The sequence below is a fragment of the Temnothorax longispinosus genome, chromosome 9, assembly GCF_030848805.1.
Source record: "Temnothorax longispinosus isolate EJ_2023e chromosome 9, Tlon_JGU_v1, whole genome shotgun sequence".
NCBI classification, from domain to species: Eukaryota; Metazoa; Arthropoda; class Insecta; order Hymenoptera; family Formicidae; genus Temnothorax; species Temnothorax longispinosus.
The window spans coordinates 11,853,289-11,870,814 of record NC_092366.1 but is presented as its reverse complement, the minus strand read 5'-3'; the positions used below and the strand labels follow the sequence as shown (position 1 = coordinate 11,870,814).

The window sequence follows — 17,526 nt, the reverse complement described above, 5'->3', positions numbered from 1 at the left end:
GATGATTTTTGAAAAATTATTTATTTGCGCTGGTTGTGATATATGTAGACCATATATACACGCTTACATCAAATTAAGAAGTAGTCTACCACGTAAGGCAGTTGGCTCACGATGCAGAGGTCCCGAGTTCGAATCCCACCAAGGTAAGTGTGTTTTTCAAATACGAGAAAATATTTATAATCATAGACAGCATCTTAAGAAACAAATTTAGTTAAAAAATAGTAATAAAATTTCGAAATAAATAATTTTTTTTATGTCGGGTGAATAATTATTCAGTGAAACATGTCACTCTTTCCAGAGTTGAACAATCACTCCAAGTAAAAAGTGAATAAGCACTCTTTCGCAAAGTGAAAATTCGCTCTATTTAGACTGGCAGTATTTTCATTATTCGTAAGAGTGGGATCTCACTCTTTTGGAGTGAGATTCCACTCCAAGAAATTTAGAGAGTAGGTAACGCAATTTTGTGAATTATTTTGTTAGGGAGAAGTAAAGCTACTATACATATATCACTTGGGTTGAGTTAGGTAACAAAATTTTGTGAATTATTTTGTTAGGAAGAAATAAAGCTACTACCATTTAAGATTTTTAGATTTACAACATACATTGCGCGTGTACTTGGCGCCTTTTTTTACCTTTTTTGAAAAAGGTAATTTTGTGCTGATATCATGCATTTTGTAGTGATAAACAAGTATCGGCAAAAAATTTCCGTTTTTTATTTTTTAATTATTCACAAATTGACAATAACAACGAATTAAATTTTTATTAAATTTATATATATATATATATATATATATATATATATATATATATAGTTTATTATATGTATTGTAAGATGAGAGAGTTGCGTTAATATTTGAAAGTAAAGGTAAAGAATTATTAACATATTAAGATGTGGTTGAAAAACAGGAAATAGTCGTAATATTAAAATAAAGGTAGGGATAAAGAAAAAGAGAGAATTAGGTTTTGGATTATAAAGTATATAAAGAATATGCATTGATTTAGAGAATTCAAGTTTTATAAGTTTTATAAGTTTTAAGATATAAGGAAGGTTATTTTAGAAACAAAGCGAGATATGAGTCTAAAAGAGATTTGGGAAAAATTTAGAAATAAAAGAAATATAGGGAATATTAGTTGTTGCGCGTTGCGGTAAGAAGGTATGTGTGTGTGTATGGGTGAATAATGTCCGTTTCTTGGCTTGAGACTGCCGAAGCGGACTAAGTCAAGTATTTCTGAGTTTAGGTTGTGAGTTTAACGTGTAAATAATAGGTTTAGGCGTGTTGGGTTTAAGGGATGATTTTTCTAGAAGAAATTAAAAAAGTAAGGAATAAGGAATTAACAGTGTCACGCGTTAAAAAAGTTGGTATGAGTGTGTTTAAGGTATATTGTAAACCAAGTCCATTTCATGGCTTTGTATAGCTGAAATTAAATAAATCTATATATATATATATATATATATATATGTAGGTCTAGAGGTATGTTCCGGGACTGTTTACGTTTTTTGAAATGTACAGTCCTGGAATATAACGCATATATATGTAATCAGATTCAAAAAATTGTCCCGAAACGTGCCGTAGGACATGAATTTTTTTCCAGGACAGTCCTGGAAACTGCCAAATGTCCTGGAATATACCGATGTAAAAAATAAAAGTCCCGGAACATACTTCCGGACCTACATATATATATATATATATATATATATATAAAACCTCTTATTTTTTACAAATATACATATATGTGTATTTATATTCGTATTATATAGAGAATCGCTATAACATTAAATGTAATAATAGTTATAATATAGAACTATTGTCTCCTATTTTTGAAATTTATTAAATATGTATTGATTAAATACGTATTTATTATATTTAATGTTATTCTTGCAATTCTCTATGTTAAGTAGATATAAATACACATATATATTGTATATATACATATATATAATATTAACATGTTTTTTAAATCATGTTTATCTGCAATAATTAAATTATTTATATTAAACCAATTATTATTTTTAAATAAAATACCTGACAATGTGATTATTCCTTATCCACTAATTATTAATTTTTAAATAAGCATCTATTAATTATAATTCATGTATTAAAAACACATGAAGAATATAAAACGATGCGAAACTGGAAACTACTGGAACAGATTCGGGTCTGGACTAGTTATTTATTGGTTCGGATTCCTTGACTGCTTGAACAGATCGACTGAGAAAAAGTTTATTATAATGAACCATTTTCCCGAAAATATTACATACATGGATCCAACTTGTATCAAACCTATGAATAATACGTGATTATAATCGATATAATTGTATATATTTTTGTACAGTTATCTTCAAGAAATGACAAGAAATGATACATTTAATATTTGTAAATAGATTTCTGTTAGAGGATCTGATCATGGATTAATATTTTAATACTGTTTCTGATTGTTATCGGAATGAATTAAAGTATGGTTTTGTATTTTCATATTGTAATTATTATATTCAAGTCATTAAACTATTCATGTATTTTTATTTTCCCTCCAAATGTTTGCGAAACCTTAACTATTTAGTAGAGCTACATAATCGAGTAAATAAATTAAATATTATCACATAACTGAATGAATTAAAAACGTATAATGGTGCGGTAATATAAGATTCTCCTTGACATACATTAACTGATCTGCCATTACTGTTTTAAGCTCGCTGAATTCACGCCTGAGAACTTCTAAACATCTCTGAAGAACCTAATAGATAGAATTACCTGTATGTAAAAATTTAATTTATGCAGCAGAACATTATATATCATGCCAATGTTACTCCAAAAGTGACACTGGAGTATTTTAATAACTTAAACGTTCTCTAAACCACTGAGACATTTACCTTTCTTCATTATAACACTCCGACGATGGTCAGGATCCATCCCAATAACTGAATGTGATCTCAATTTCTTCTTCCTTCAACGCGTTCTGCTTTCTAGCCCATTCTTGTCACAATTCTTCCCTAAGTTTATTTTCCTCCTCGTCCCTTTCCCTACTGGCAAAAAACATGTATCTACATCTGGATTTTTCTAAATCTTCTAAAAAGATTGATTGATTGGCAGGGCCATCAGATTGCACATTTTCTGACTGCGGAGATTTTTCGGCATTGTCTTCGTCAGAAGACATTTCAGCTTCATCTTCGTCTTCGTCCAGATTAAAAGACAAAGCTTAAATCTGTCTCTTCTGTTTGTTCTTTTCTGTCTGCTTCGCCGCTAGTGCTCTTTCCTTTTCCTGCTCTTTTTCACGTTCCTTCTATCGAAGCATAAAATACACGTACAAAAATACAAATTATAAGATAATCAGGATCATAAGAAGATTGTAAGAAATTACTTGTGGGTATCAGGATTCGTGAATGTTCGCTCAATTTAACGGCGGATTTTCTCTTGCATTCCGCGTGACCGACGGTACATGCACATAATGTAAATATTACAATGCTGTGTTTGGGATAAATTAAAATAGTGGTTTGATTTTCATGAGGAAAGAATGGACGTCGACATAAAAATCGAGCTAAAAATTGCATTTAAATCTTACCACTGAATCAAAATATACATTTAATTTTGATATAATAATTGTGTAGAGTACACATACATTAGTGATGTTTGCAAAAGCGCATCTTTTATGCGTTTTTTCTTTAAACGGCAAAACTTCCACTTTTCGCTTGGCGCGAATTTCTCTACCAACATTGGGTTGTCGTAATACATTGCTCTGTAAAGAATTTTGACTTCCTGGTCGTTATTCCTTTCCTCAAAGTTGCAGTGCTGTTTTGTCGATTTTGTCCGAGTAATACCTTCGGTGGTGCCATTTTTCAGATATGACGAAACTTTAGTTCCTTATCTAATTGCTATAATTCACAAACATACATATAATTAGTTTATATATATTATACATAGTTTAATTTATATAGTGCATAATATAATACGGAATGTTTCAGAAATAAATTGTTAAATTTGAGAAGTATATTCTACTAACAGTAAAAATGGAAAAGTTACAATTTTTTTTAAGTAACATCAAAGGAAAGGGAGACGTAAAAAGAAGGAAGATAAGAGAGATACAACAGATAACAGTGAATAAAAGAGAGAAGGAGGACATGTAAAAAAATGTATATATGAAATGAAAAGAGAGCATTTTTATCTTTTTCTAACTCTTAAAAAAGAATAAAAAATAAGTTGAACCGATAATAATAACACGATAATTCCTTCGCGCGTAAACGGGATTGATCTCCTCGGCATCAGCTCCCTGCCGTCAATATATACCTGTGAACAGGCTCCATGATCTCCTCGGTATCAGCTCTCTGCTGTCAATATATAATACCTCTACAAAGTAAAAATGTATTGTATAATCAGAATACTAACAACATGCACAATTTCATTTGAGGTTATGGTAAAAGTTTACAATAACAAACACAGCTCGGATTACTTTGACCTTGACATATGTTGTCAAGGTCACCCTCCTGAGTGACCTTCAGAAGGTTTTAGTCGGCGGTCGCTGCTTATTAAGAAGTTATAAACAAAAAAAGTTTGGAAAATATAGCAGCTATTTTGAGTATTGAAAGGCATAAACGACTAATATTACGTTTTTTTTAAAGCAGAGAATACTTTATTTTGCGAGAAAGTCGCTGCTTTACCAAAACACGACATTTAAAGCAGTAAATTGTTGATAAATTGAAAGTCTTTTTGTTAAAGCAGAGAATACTTTATTTTGCGAAAAAGTCGCTGCTTTACAAAAACACAACATTTAAAGCAGTAAATCGTTGATCACTAACCTACATAGGTTAGTTGACGCGCTTTAAAAGTATTTAGGGGAGAGTGGGCACCCTTGAACCACGTTTTTTTAAATCACATTAAAAATGATTTTTAATAACTTTATTATAATATAAATGAGACTATTCGATGTTTAATATAATAAACTTTGTTTGTAAATGATTTAAGAAGTAAATTTTCAGAAATATTTTGCAAAAATAATGATATTTCGAAATGCTGCGTTTTTCACAGTGGACCAAAAGCGTGGGGTCGATTGAGCCATAGTGTAGGGTACACATAGAAGAGATCTAATTGAAAACTGAAAACAAAGCCTCACAGCGACTCGATTACATGTGATCTGTAACTAAAGAATGAAAAAAAGAGAAAATAAAAGTGTGGAGATGATTATATCGATGGAAATTATTCCATTTTATAGGAAAAAGTGTAGTTCTGTAAGCGTGGCACAGAGGACCCCATCAACCTGCGTCACATTGGACCCCACTGAACATTGATATTATTTATCGTAAATATTTCAGATACAAAACAATTAAACGTTTTTGTACGTACTTTGGTATTGAACCTAGATCCCGACGAACGTCTTACGAATTTTTTTTTAACTGTAGAATCCTTAGAAATCCATAAATATCAAAAAGTTATGACAAGTAAAAATTTACTTTGCAAGGCTCCAATTACATATCTGCCTTTAACTAAAGTATATATGCTTATTTCGGCATAATTTTTTGATGGAAGTTATATGTTTTGAAAACGAAAGTTTTCATAACCACCGTCACTATTTTGCAGAACGTTAATACAGAAAACTCGCACTGTCACATTGGACCCCGTGGCTCAAGGGAGCCCACTCTCCCCTAAGTGTTTAAAGCGCGTCAACTAACCTATATATGTACCTATATATGCTATATTTTCCAAACTTTTTTTGTGAATAACTTTTTAACGAATAGCGAGCGACGGCTAAAACCTTCTGAAGGTCACTCGGGATCATGACCTTGACAACATATATCAAGGTCATTGAAATCGGTGAGGTGAAGCCAAACCTTTTTTTGTTAATAACTTTTTAATAAGCAGCGACCGCCGATTAAGTTATAAGGAAAATTTACTCAGTATTATGTCCTTGACAACATATGTCAAGGTCAAAGTAATCCGAGCTGTGTTTGTTATTGTAAACTTTTACCCTTCTGCAATCAACGAAGCCGGGATCAAACGTGTCAGTCGTCACTTTCTGCCAAGCGTAGAGAACCTTCTTTTCCGGCAGCGGTGGTAACACGATGAAGGGATACGAAATCTCCAGATAAGCACGAAGCAATTCAATTCATAGTATATCACCGGCACGATTACGGTGTTACTGCCGTTTCGCGTACGCGCGTATGCGCGCGTTGTCGCACCTTATACCTCGCGACAACGTGCGGCTCGTGCAAACGTTAACGCGCGGCCGCAATCGCGCGGCAGAAACGCCTCGTGTGAACAGGCTCCTTGATCTCAGTATCAGCTCCCTGTTGTCAATATAAAAAATAATATAATATAAACAATATAAACAGTAAATAAAATAGTACAAGTATAACAGTAATATATAGAATAAGATAATTATAGGATAATTACATAAAACAATTACCTTGAATTAATCGTCGCGTCGCGTAAAGAGTCACGGTCGGTCTCGCTCCGCGCGTACTACCGTGTCTCTCTCGAGATAGGTTATAACTGATGAACTGACTGACAGCGCGCTAAACGAACGCATTGTCTGCACTACACTGCACTGCGATACTAACGCCGCTAGCCGCCAGTGTCGAAAAAGTGAAAGTGACATTTCTCTGTTCTCTGTTTGTTACATGTATGTTATAATGAATGAGAGCGGTCGACGTAGAAGTATCTTAAAATAAAATTTTGACATTTGGACTTTGCGTCGCAATATCTCCGCTCGTAGGGCACGTAGCGGAATATTATAAAAGAAAACCCCCCCTAATTGGACCCCAAGCTATCGATCAAGCCTACTTAGAACTTGATCCGTTCACTCGTTATCGAGATCTCAACATCTCGTATACTCGCAACCCATTGCGTCGCGTAAAAGAGTCACGGTGCGGTCTCGCTTCGCGTGTACTTGGCGCGAGACACTACCGTGTCTCTTGATATTATTAACGCATTACTCATTAAAAAAGATTTTACTTGTTTAAAAGGAGAAAATTAAACGATTTCGTGCTTATTAGTAGTGGAATGATGTGTAATTAATTATGTAAAAATCAATTAACTTTATTTATTAAAATTATTAATTTATTCATCTGGATAATCTGTAATCAAACTTTCAATTTCTGATGAACTTTCATTTTCATCATCGGTGAGCTCGGTATTGTCGGTATCGTCATCGGATTCTTCTTCGATTTCCTTTGATTGAGTACGTTCATGATCTGAAAATGATTCAAAATTGAATTTATTATTAAAATTACACGATTTTAATAAGCTGCGATAAAAACAAAACTTTTACGAACTAAACTAATTAACTCGTTTTATTTGCAAAAAAATAATTATTATCTTAAAATCATATTTCTAAAGTCATGATTAAAGATTTATTAACAGTATTTAAACCAAAATTCTTTATATTTTTATAAACTAAAATATTATAAATGAATAATTAGTTATTATAATGATAAGTATCTTTATTAATTTCAAATTATTTGTTGCATCATTATTATAACTTTATTACTAGTTTATTTATTTAAAATTAATTTTGCATTTATTTAAAATAAAATTAATTTATGAAATATACCTTTATTTTCTTCCTCATTCGATTCAAGTAATATATATCGCTCACGAACGGGGGCAGTTGCACTCCTTCGAACCAAGTAAACTCGTACTTTTCGTCAACTTCTTTCCAGCCATTCTCAATCGGAGACAAATTTGTCATATGCTGCAAATAAGCATTTCTCCAAATGGTTGCGATGTGTGACGCTCTCAAAAGTTGTATTTGATGCGTCATCTATACCTCCATGTCAATCCGAATTATTTTGAAGGGGTGCCGAAAACAGGCCTTAGGGACCCTCCTCCTTTGTAATTTTTAGTTAAATGTTACAAGTTTTTACACAAATCTTCTAAAATTTATCTATTATTAATAACTTCTTAATTCGCAGAAGTCAAAATACTTATGTTTTTATTTTCGTATAGTCTGTTGTAAAGTCCAATAGAAAAATACATAAATGTACAATTTTTTACTTATATAAATTTCTGATTCGTGAATGGTTGTAATTTTGCATACAATACTACAAGATTCTACAGAAAACGACACAATCCTTAAGCCTTTTACAACTCGTGAATTTATGAAAATCTACATAAATTTGCTTTTTTTAGATGTTTATAAGATACTACAATTTTACATGGAAATTAACAGACCTTCAACCAAACCTTCAATCTTTCCATGGAAAGTAAAAATTAATATGTCAATTAAAAAAATTAAGTATCTTATACAAAATTGGAAAAAAAAAAACTTAAAATAACATATAAGCAATGAGAAGTGCCGTTTTCGGTCGAAGCGGATATTGATGCTTAATAATATTTCACAATATCAATTATTATTAAATACATGTTTCAGTTTTTTAAATTGGCACTGCGTGCCAATATGGACTTTGTCGGACTTAAAACGCAATTGTGTAAACTGAAACTAAAAATAATATATTTTATATTAATTTGATATTGTCAAGTAAAATAATATACTATTAGAAGAATATTTATAACAGTTATACAAATTTATATGGATAGATCCATTATAGAGTATATATTCATATATGATTACACAGGACCACAAAAAAAATTTTTCAGAGAGCAACTGGGACCGCAATAGACGATTTTTATAGATTTTGGGTAGCTAAAATCGAAACAAGGCCCCATTTTGCTCTAACACGTCAGGATTTTCAAGAAAGTAAGGTTATGTAGGTAAAAAACAGCGATTTTTGGCGGTGTAACAGTGTAATCGACAGTCCGTTACAAAAAAGGTGTGCTAAACAATTTCAACGCGCAAACATGACCTAAAAAAGAAGTTTGCGTGCATGCGCGTGTGTCGCATTAGTTACCGCCGGCGTTAGCGTAACCCAAGATGTACCGCGAACGTAGGAGGTCGCACGGTCGGGTTTACATCTCATTGGGGTGCTTGATTAAAGTGAGTCCCCTTGCCTCTCACTTCTGTATGTGCTTTTGTGTGTGTGTGTGTGTGTGTGTGTCACTTGCAGAGATAATGACCCCGTAGCTCGTCATTTTTACGGTATTTACCGACTCCAAACCCTCTCTGCTCAGTGTGAGTGTGTGTGTGTGTGTGTGTGTGTGTGTGTGTGTGTGTGTGTATGTGTGTGTCACTTGCAGAGATAAGGACCCCGTAGCTCGTCATTTTTACGGTATTTACCGACTCCAAACCCTCTCTACTCAGAAAGTGTGTGTGTGTGTGTGTGTGTAGAGGGGGACGGCGAAAGCGAGAGAGTAACAGACAGCACAAAAGAAAAGCCATTCGAAGATCTTTGCAAATGGCACACACACACACACACACACACACACGCCAAGTTCCAAGTACATCTGGGAATTTTTTCAAGCTGATCGCACTCGTCAATTTAAAATGGTGGACGATCAAAGTGTGTGTAGGGGTCAAATTAACCCAGTGTGTTCTTTTGGAAAAAAAAAAAAATGTTTTTTACGAAAAAAAATTTATTTTTTTATGTTTAATATTTTTGGCTAAAAATTTTTCTGGCAAAAAAAAAGGGTCAAATTAACCCTGTGTGTTCTCGAAGGGTTAAATAATAGTTATTTGTGTAACAAGTGGGGTAAGATGAAAATTCCCGAGTGCGGTAACCGCACCCGGGAATTTTCATCTTTACACACGACTTACACTCCCTATTTTATGTTGCAAGTGCCTGGAAAGTGGTCTACCACGCACGCGTAGCGTGCGTAATGGGGCACTTTCCATGCAAGTGTTGCATAAAAACATTTTACATTTGCATTTTACAGTTGCATAAAAACATTTTACGGTTTGAATCAGTCTAAATTGTTATGATTTCGTGAACTCCGAAATCACGAAATTATAATGATTTAAACGGATTGACCGACCGATTCAAACTGATAGAATCCGTGAATTCCGGATATATGAACAGGATTATTTACTACTTTATTATAATTCCATTCTTTGTACTACAAATTTATTACAATGTGCAGCATTTATTTAACCCTTCGAAAACACACCTTTTTTTTCATTCACGGAGAACACTGGGTCAATCTGACTCTACACACACTTTGATCGTCTACCATTTTAAATTGACGAGTGCGATTAGCTTGAAAAAATTCCCAGATGTACTTGGAACATTGTTAAATCAATTGATATTCAATTGATATAAATAAAAAGTGCCATTGGAGAACTAAAAAAAAATTTTTTTTTAATTTTTTAAAATATGTAAATAATTCCAACGGCACTTTTTATTTATATCAATTGATTTAACAATGTTTCAAGTACATCTGGGAATTTTTTCAAGGTGATCGCACTCGTCAATTTAAAATGGTAGACGATCAAAGTGTGTAGGGTCAGATTGACCCAGTGTTTTTTTGAAAAAAAAAAAAAATGTTTTTTACGAAAAAAATTTTATTTTTTTATGTTTAATATTTTTGACTAAAAATTTTTCTGGCAAAAAAATAGGGCCAAATTAACCCTGTGTTCTCGAAGGATTAAATAAAAACATTTTACAGTTTTGCAAATATGGAATTCATGACTTTACCAAAAGGAAATTCTGTAGTAAGAACTCTATTACGTAAAAATTATGTGTTATATACAATTTTAATGATTAAAGCGGATTTAATCCGATTCACATAGCTACTTTCACTACCCAATTTAAATGGATTAAGCGCAGATACGATTGAAACCGATTGAGTAGAATTTAGACGAATCCGGAAATATCGCATTAAATCCGATTCCGGTGTTGTATTAAAATTTCACAATTGATGCGGATTCAATACGATTCATGTGGTCATTTTATTTACCCGATTAAAATGGATTAGGATTAATACGATTGAAACCGATTCAGTCGGATTCAGATGAATCCGGAAATATCGCATTAAATCCGATTTCGGTGTTGTATTAAAATTTTACGATTGATGCGGATTCAATACGATTCATGTGGTCACTTTATTCACCTGATTAAAATGGATTGGCATTACTGCCGATTACTGCCCGAGGCCCTTCGCTCTCGCTGTCGATCGCCATTCGATATTCGGTCTCAAGGAGCCATACGTGTCGCGGTATTACAACGTTTTCCCGAGCGAGAGCGCGTACCGGAGGGCGGCGTCGTGGCTTCTAAAAATGACCGATTGAATCCGATTAAAAATTTTGAATCCGCATGAATCTGGATTCTTGATCCGGAAATCACGGATTTATAACGATTACACCGACTGAAAACGATTGAAACGGATTGGTATTCAAGGATGTAATTTCAATCGGATTCTATCGATTTGAATTGTTATGATTTTATAACGATTACACTGATTGAAAACGATTGAAACGGATTGGTATTCAAAGATGTAATTTCAATCGGTTCCTATCGGTTTGAATCGTTACACGCAGAAAATTTTTCTCGACAATACAAGTGTACACGAACAAAGTAAATATTATACTAATCTTGCACGGCTAGGATATAGTCATAATATGCAAAAGATTTCAAGAAAGTATAGGAAATTTAGAGAGCAAAGAATAAAAATATGGCTGATGGACAAAAAACGAGACGTCTGTTGCAGTAAAAACACAAGTTGCTGTTATAGGATGTGGCGGTCAGCTGTCCGCCACGAGCGAACTTGAGAACGCTGAAGAAACCCTGCCGAGCTGCCCTAGATATAAAGGTCGATGTTGAATCTTAATCACGCGAAAATATACCGGCGATGCGTCGCGTAGCGGGCGCGAACCGAACCCTTTCGCCGCGCGAGCCCGCGTTGCCGCTCGCGCCGCGCGCCTTCCGTCGTCTATATACATATTAGTATAGGACTTTTTTTACTTTTCTCATATTTCCTTGTTATAGTCCGAAAGGTAGCGACACAAAAGTGTCAGCGATTTTATTAGTGAATCACTTGAGAAGGACCGAAAATGCGGTTGAAACGTTGTGAATTTTGAATATATTTATTATTTGGCCAGTCGGGTCGAACAAACACGACTTTTTGTTTTGTATTTATTTACTGGCGAAGGAAGCTTCTTATTTTGTTTATACCACACACCTGGGACCAGAGAAATGGTGTTTCATCGTGACGAAGGATTTTTTAATACTGTTACTAGACAGTTTGGACTAGAGACCACGCTATTATTTTGTACGCGGTTTTGAGGATGCATAGCTGAATCACTTGAGAAGGACCGAAAATGCGGTTGAAACGTTGTGAATTTTGAATATATTTATTATTTGGCCAGTCGGGTCGAACAAACACGACTTTTTGATTTTATTAGTCTTGGAACAAAGTAATTTCTCTTGTTTTAATAGTGTTGTTGATGAAATGCAGATGAGTCTGGCTGCGCTGTCTCGCTGGAATGGGCGTTGCGGCGCCTTTGATCTTGTCGAAAAAACACTTATGTTGGAAGAATTTGATTAGTGCTGAGCTTTTATATATTTATTGTTTTTTGTATAAAGAAATGTTTTAGAAGAGTCTGGCATGCAACTGACACTGGAAAATGAGTCTGGCATCCTCCCAAAGTCGTTGTAAAAAGTCGATTTGTAGAATCATTTGATTAGAGCTGTAACTTGTCAAGATGGTAGTTTAAATATATAAAATTATAAAAAAATAAGTCTGGCTACTTGTACTGGCTGGAAAATTGGTTTGGCACCCCCTTTAAAGTCGTCTGCACGAGCGCGCCGGTAGCTCGTTGCCCGCCGTATCTCTAAATATTATTAACGCATTACTCATTGAAAAAAGATTTTACTTGTCCAAAAGGAAAACCGTAAACGATTTCGTGCTTATTAATAGTGGAATGATGTGTAATTAATTATGTAATAATCAGAAATAAAGTAATTTAAAAATAAAACTATATTTTAAAGTAGTCAACATTATGAAAGTATACGCTTATAAAAAATCAATTAACTTTATTTATTAAAATTATTAATTTATTCATCTGGATAATCTGTAATCAAACTTTCAATTTCTGATAAACTTTCATTTTCATCATCGGTGAGCTCGGTATTGTCGGTATCGTCATCGGATTCTTCTTCGATTTCCTTTGATTGAGTACGTTCATGATCTGAAAATGATTCAAAGTTGAATTTATTATTAAAATTACACGATTTTAATAAGCTGCGATAAAAACAAAACTTTTACGAACTAAACTAATTAACTCGTTTTATTTGCAAAAAAATAATTATTATCTTAAAATCATATTTCTAAAGTCATGATTAAAGATTTATTAACAGTATTTAAACCAAAATTCTTTATATTTTTATAAACTAAAATATTATAATATTATAAATGAATAATTAGTTATTATAATGATAAGTATTTTTATTAATTTCAAATTATTTGTTGCATCATTATAATAACTTTATTACTAGTTTATTTATTCAAAATTAATTTTGCATTCATTTAAAATAAAATTAATTTATGAAATATACCATTATTTTCTTTCTTATTCGATTCAAGTAATATATATCGCTCACGAACGGGTGCAATTGCACTCCTTCGAACCAAGTAAACTCGTACTTTTCGTCCACTTCTTTCCAGCCATTCTCAATCGGAGACAAATTTGTCATATGCTGCAAATAAGCGTTTCTCCAAATGGTTGCGATGCGTGACGCTCTCAAAAGTTGTTGCTTTAATTTGGATTGACATGGAAATATAGATGACGCATCAAATACAACTTTTGAGAGCGTCACACATCGCAACCATTTGGAGAAATGCTTATTTGCAGCATATGACAAATTTGTCTCCGATTGAGAATGGCTGGAAAGAAGTTGACGAAAAGAACGAGTTTACTTAGTTCGAAAGAGTGCAACTGCCCCCGTTCGTGAGCGATATATATTACTTGAATCGAATAAGGAAGAAAATGAAGGTATATTTCATAAATTAATTTTATTTAAAAAAAATGCAAAATTAATTTTAAATAAATAAACTAGTAATAAAGTTATAATAATGATGCAACAAATAATTTGAAATTAATAAAGATACTTATCATTATAATAACTAATTATTCATTTATAATATTATAATATTTTAGTTTATAAAAATATAAAAAATTTTGGTTTAAATACTGTTAATAAATCTTTAATCATGACTTTAGAAATATGATTTTAATATAATAATTATTTTTTTGCAAATAAAACGAGTTAAATAGTTTAGTTCGTAAAAGTTTTGTTTTTATCGCAGCTTATTAAAATCGTGTAATTTTAATAATAAATTCAACTTTGAATCATTTTCAGATCATGAACGTACTCAATCAAAGGAAATCGAAGAAAAATCCGATGACGATACCGACAATACCGAGCTCACCGATGATGAAAATGAAAGTTTATCAGAAATTGAAAGTTTGATTACAGATTATCCAGATGAATAAATTAATAATTTTAATAAATAAAGTTAATTGATTTTTTATAAGCGTAAACTTTCATAATGTTGACTACTTTAAAATATAGTTTTATTTTTGAAGTGAAACTTCTTTAGGCACGGTAGTGAATTCGATTCGCGACACGAAAAAGTGTAACTGAAATGAAACTTCTTTGGTACGGTAATAAGTTCGATTGTGCGACACAAATAGTGTAACAAAAATTTGACCAATAGGCGTACGGCGTTGGCGAGATGGTTCTTCTTCTGGCACGGTAGTAAGGTCGATTATGTGACACGGAAAGTGTAACGAAAATTCGACCAATAGGCGTACGAAATGAAACTTCTTTGGTACGGTAGTAAGTTCGATTGTGCGACACGGAAAGTGTAACGAAAATTCGACCAATAGGCGTACGAAATGAAACTTCTTTGGTACGGTAGTAAGTTCGATTGTGCGACACGGAAAATGTAACGAAAATTCGACCAATAGGCGTACGGCGTTGGCGAGACGGTTCTTCTTCTGACACGGTAGTAAGTTCGATTATGCGACACGAAAAGTGTAACGAAAATTTTCGACCAATTGGCGTACGAAATGAAACTTCTTTAATTGGTACGGTAGTAAGTTCGATTGTGCGACACGAAAAAACGTCAGGCGTACAAAGTGAAACTCCTTTTGGATCGGTAAGTAAATTCGATTTTGCGACTCGAAAACGCGTCACGAAATATCGATCAGGCGTACGGCACTGGCAAGACGGATATAGTGAGAAATGCGTATAACACTATATTTTCGAGTTGCGGGCGGCTTGGAGTGACTAATTCCGTTGCATTGTTTTTGTATTAATTTCAGAAAAGTTATGGCAAAGCCTTGCTTTCAAAAGTTTCACTTCTAACGCGCGTGGCGACCACACGCATGATTTTTGAAGTGAAACTTCTTTAGGCACGGTAGTGAATTCGATTCGCAACACGAAAAAGTGTAACGGAAGTGAAACTTCTTTGTACGGTAGTAAGTTCGATTGTGCGACAAATAGTGTAACGAAAATTTGACCAATAGGCGTACGGCGTTGGCGAGATGGTTCTTCTTCTGGCACGGTAGTAAGTTCGATTATGCGACACGGAAAGTGTAACGAAAATTCGACCAATAGGCGTACGAAATGAAACTTCTTTGGTACGGTAGTAAGTTCGATTGTGCGACACGGAAAGTGTAACGAAAATTCGACCAATAGGCGTACGAAATGAAACTTCTTTGGTACGGTAGTAAGTTCGATTGTGCGACACGGAAAATGTAACGAAAATTCGACCAATAGGCGTACGAAATGAAACTTCTTTGGTAGTAAGTTCGATTGTGCGACACGGAAAATGTGACGAAAATTCGACCATTAGGCGTACGGCGTTGGCAAGACGGTTCTTCTTCTGGCACGGTAGTAAGTTCGATTATGCGACACGAAAAGTGTAACGAAAATTCGACCAATAGGCGTACGAAATTGAACTTCTTTAGTACGGTAGTAAGTTCGATTGTGCGACACAAATAGTGTAACGAAAATTTGACCAATAGGCGTACGGCGTTGGCGAGATGGTTCTTCTTCTGGCACGGTAGTAAGTTCGATTATGCGACACGGAAAGTGTAACGAAAATTCGACCAATAGGCGTACGAAATTAAACTTCTTTAGTACGGTAGTAAATTCGATTGTGCGACACGGGAAGTGTAACGAAAATTCGACCAATAGGCGTACGAAATGAAACTTCTTTGGTACGGTAGTAAGTTCGATAGTGTGACACGAAAAGTGTAACGAAAATTTGACCAATAGGCATACGGCGTTGGCGAGACGGTTCTTCTTCTGGCACGGTAGTATGTTCGATTATGCGACACGGAAAGTGTAACGAAAATTCGACCAATAGGCGTACGAAATGAAACTTCTTTGGTACGGTAGTAAGTTCAATTGTGCGACACGGAAAATGTAACGAAAATTCGACCAATAGGCGTACGAAATGAAATTCTTTGGTACGGTAGTAAGTTCGATTGTGCGACACGGAAAGTGTAACAAAATTCGACTAATAGGCGTACGAAATGAAACTTCTTTGGTACGGTAGTAAGTTCGATTGTGCGACACAAAAAGTAACGAAAATTTGACCAATCGGCGTACGGCGTTGGCGAGACGGTTCTTCTTCTGGCACGGTAGTAAGTTCGATTATGCGATACGGAAAGTGTAACGAAAATTCGACCAATAGGCGTACAAAATGAAACTTCTTTGGTACGGTAGTAAGTTCGATTGTGCGACACGGAAAGTGTAACGAAAATTCGACCAATAGGCGTACGAAATGAAACTTCTTTGGTACGGTAGTAAGTTCGATTGTGCGACACGGAAAGTGTAACGAAAATTCGACCAATAGGCGTACGAAATGAAACTTCTTTGGTACGGTAGTAAGTTCGATTGTGCGACACGGAAATGTAACAAAAATTCGACCAATAGGCGTACGGCGTTGGCGAGACGGTTCTTCTTCTGGCACGGTAGTAAGTTCGATTATGCGACACGAAAAGTGTAACGAAAATTCGACCAATAGGCGTACAAAATTAAACTTCTTTAGTACGGTAGTAAGTTCGATTGTGCGACACGGGAAGTGTAACGAAAATTCGACCAATAGGCGTACGAAATAAAACTTTTTTGGTACGGTAGTAAGTTCGATTGTGCGACACGAAAAGTGTAACGAAAATTTGACCAATAGGCGTACAAAATTAAACTTCTTTGGTACGGTAGTAAGTTCGATTGTGCAACACGGGAAGTGTAACGAAAATTCGACCAATAGGCGTACGAAACAAAACTTCTTTGGTACGGTAGTAAGTTCGATTGTGCGACACGAAAAATGTAACGAAAATTAGACCAATAGGCGTACGGCGTTGGCGAGACGGTTCTCTTCTGGCACGGTAGTAAGTTCGATTATGCGACACGAAAAGTGTAACAAAAATTTTCGACCAATTGGCGTACGAAATGAAACTTCTTTAATTGGTACGGTAGTAAGTTCGATTGTGCGACACGAAAAAACGTCACGAAATAGTGTCACGAAAATTCGACCAACAGGCGTACAAAGTGAAACTTCTTTTGGATCGGTAAGTAAATTCGATTTTGCGACTCAAAAACGCGTCACGAAAATTCGATTAGGCGTACGGCACTGGCAAGACGAATACAGTGAGAACTGCGTATAACACTATATTTTCGAGTTGCGGGCGGCT

General features: G+C 34.4%; 1 long non-coding RNA gene across 1 annotated transcript; it reads right to left on the bottom strand.

The window, feature by feature from the left end:
• Positions 1 to 3,127: 3,127 nt before the first annotated feature.
• LOC139819466 (uncharacterized) lies at positions 3,128 to 4,057 on the bottom strand. The gene is made up of 3 exons (XR_011733738.1): positions 3,616 to 4,057; positions 3,358 to 3,534; positions 3,128 to 3,279 (listed from the first exon to the last, which is right to left on the bottom strand). It is a non-coding gene; the product is annotated as an uncharacterized lncRNA (long non-coding RNA).
• Positions 4,058 to 17,526: the final 13,469 nt, after the last annotated feature.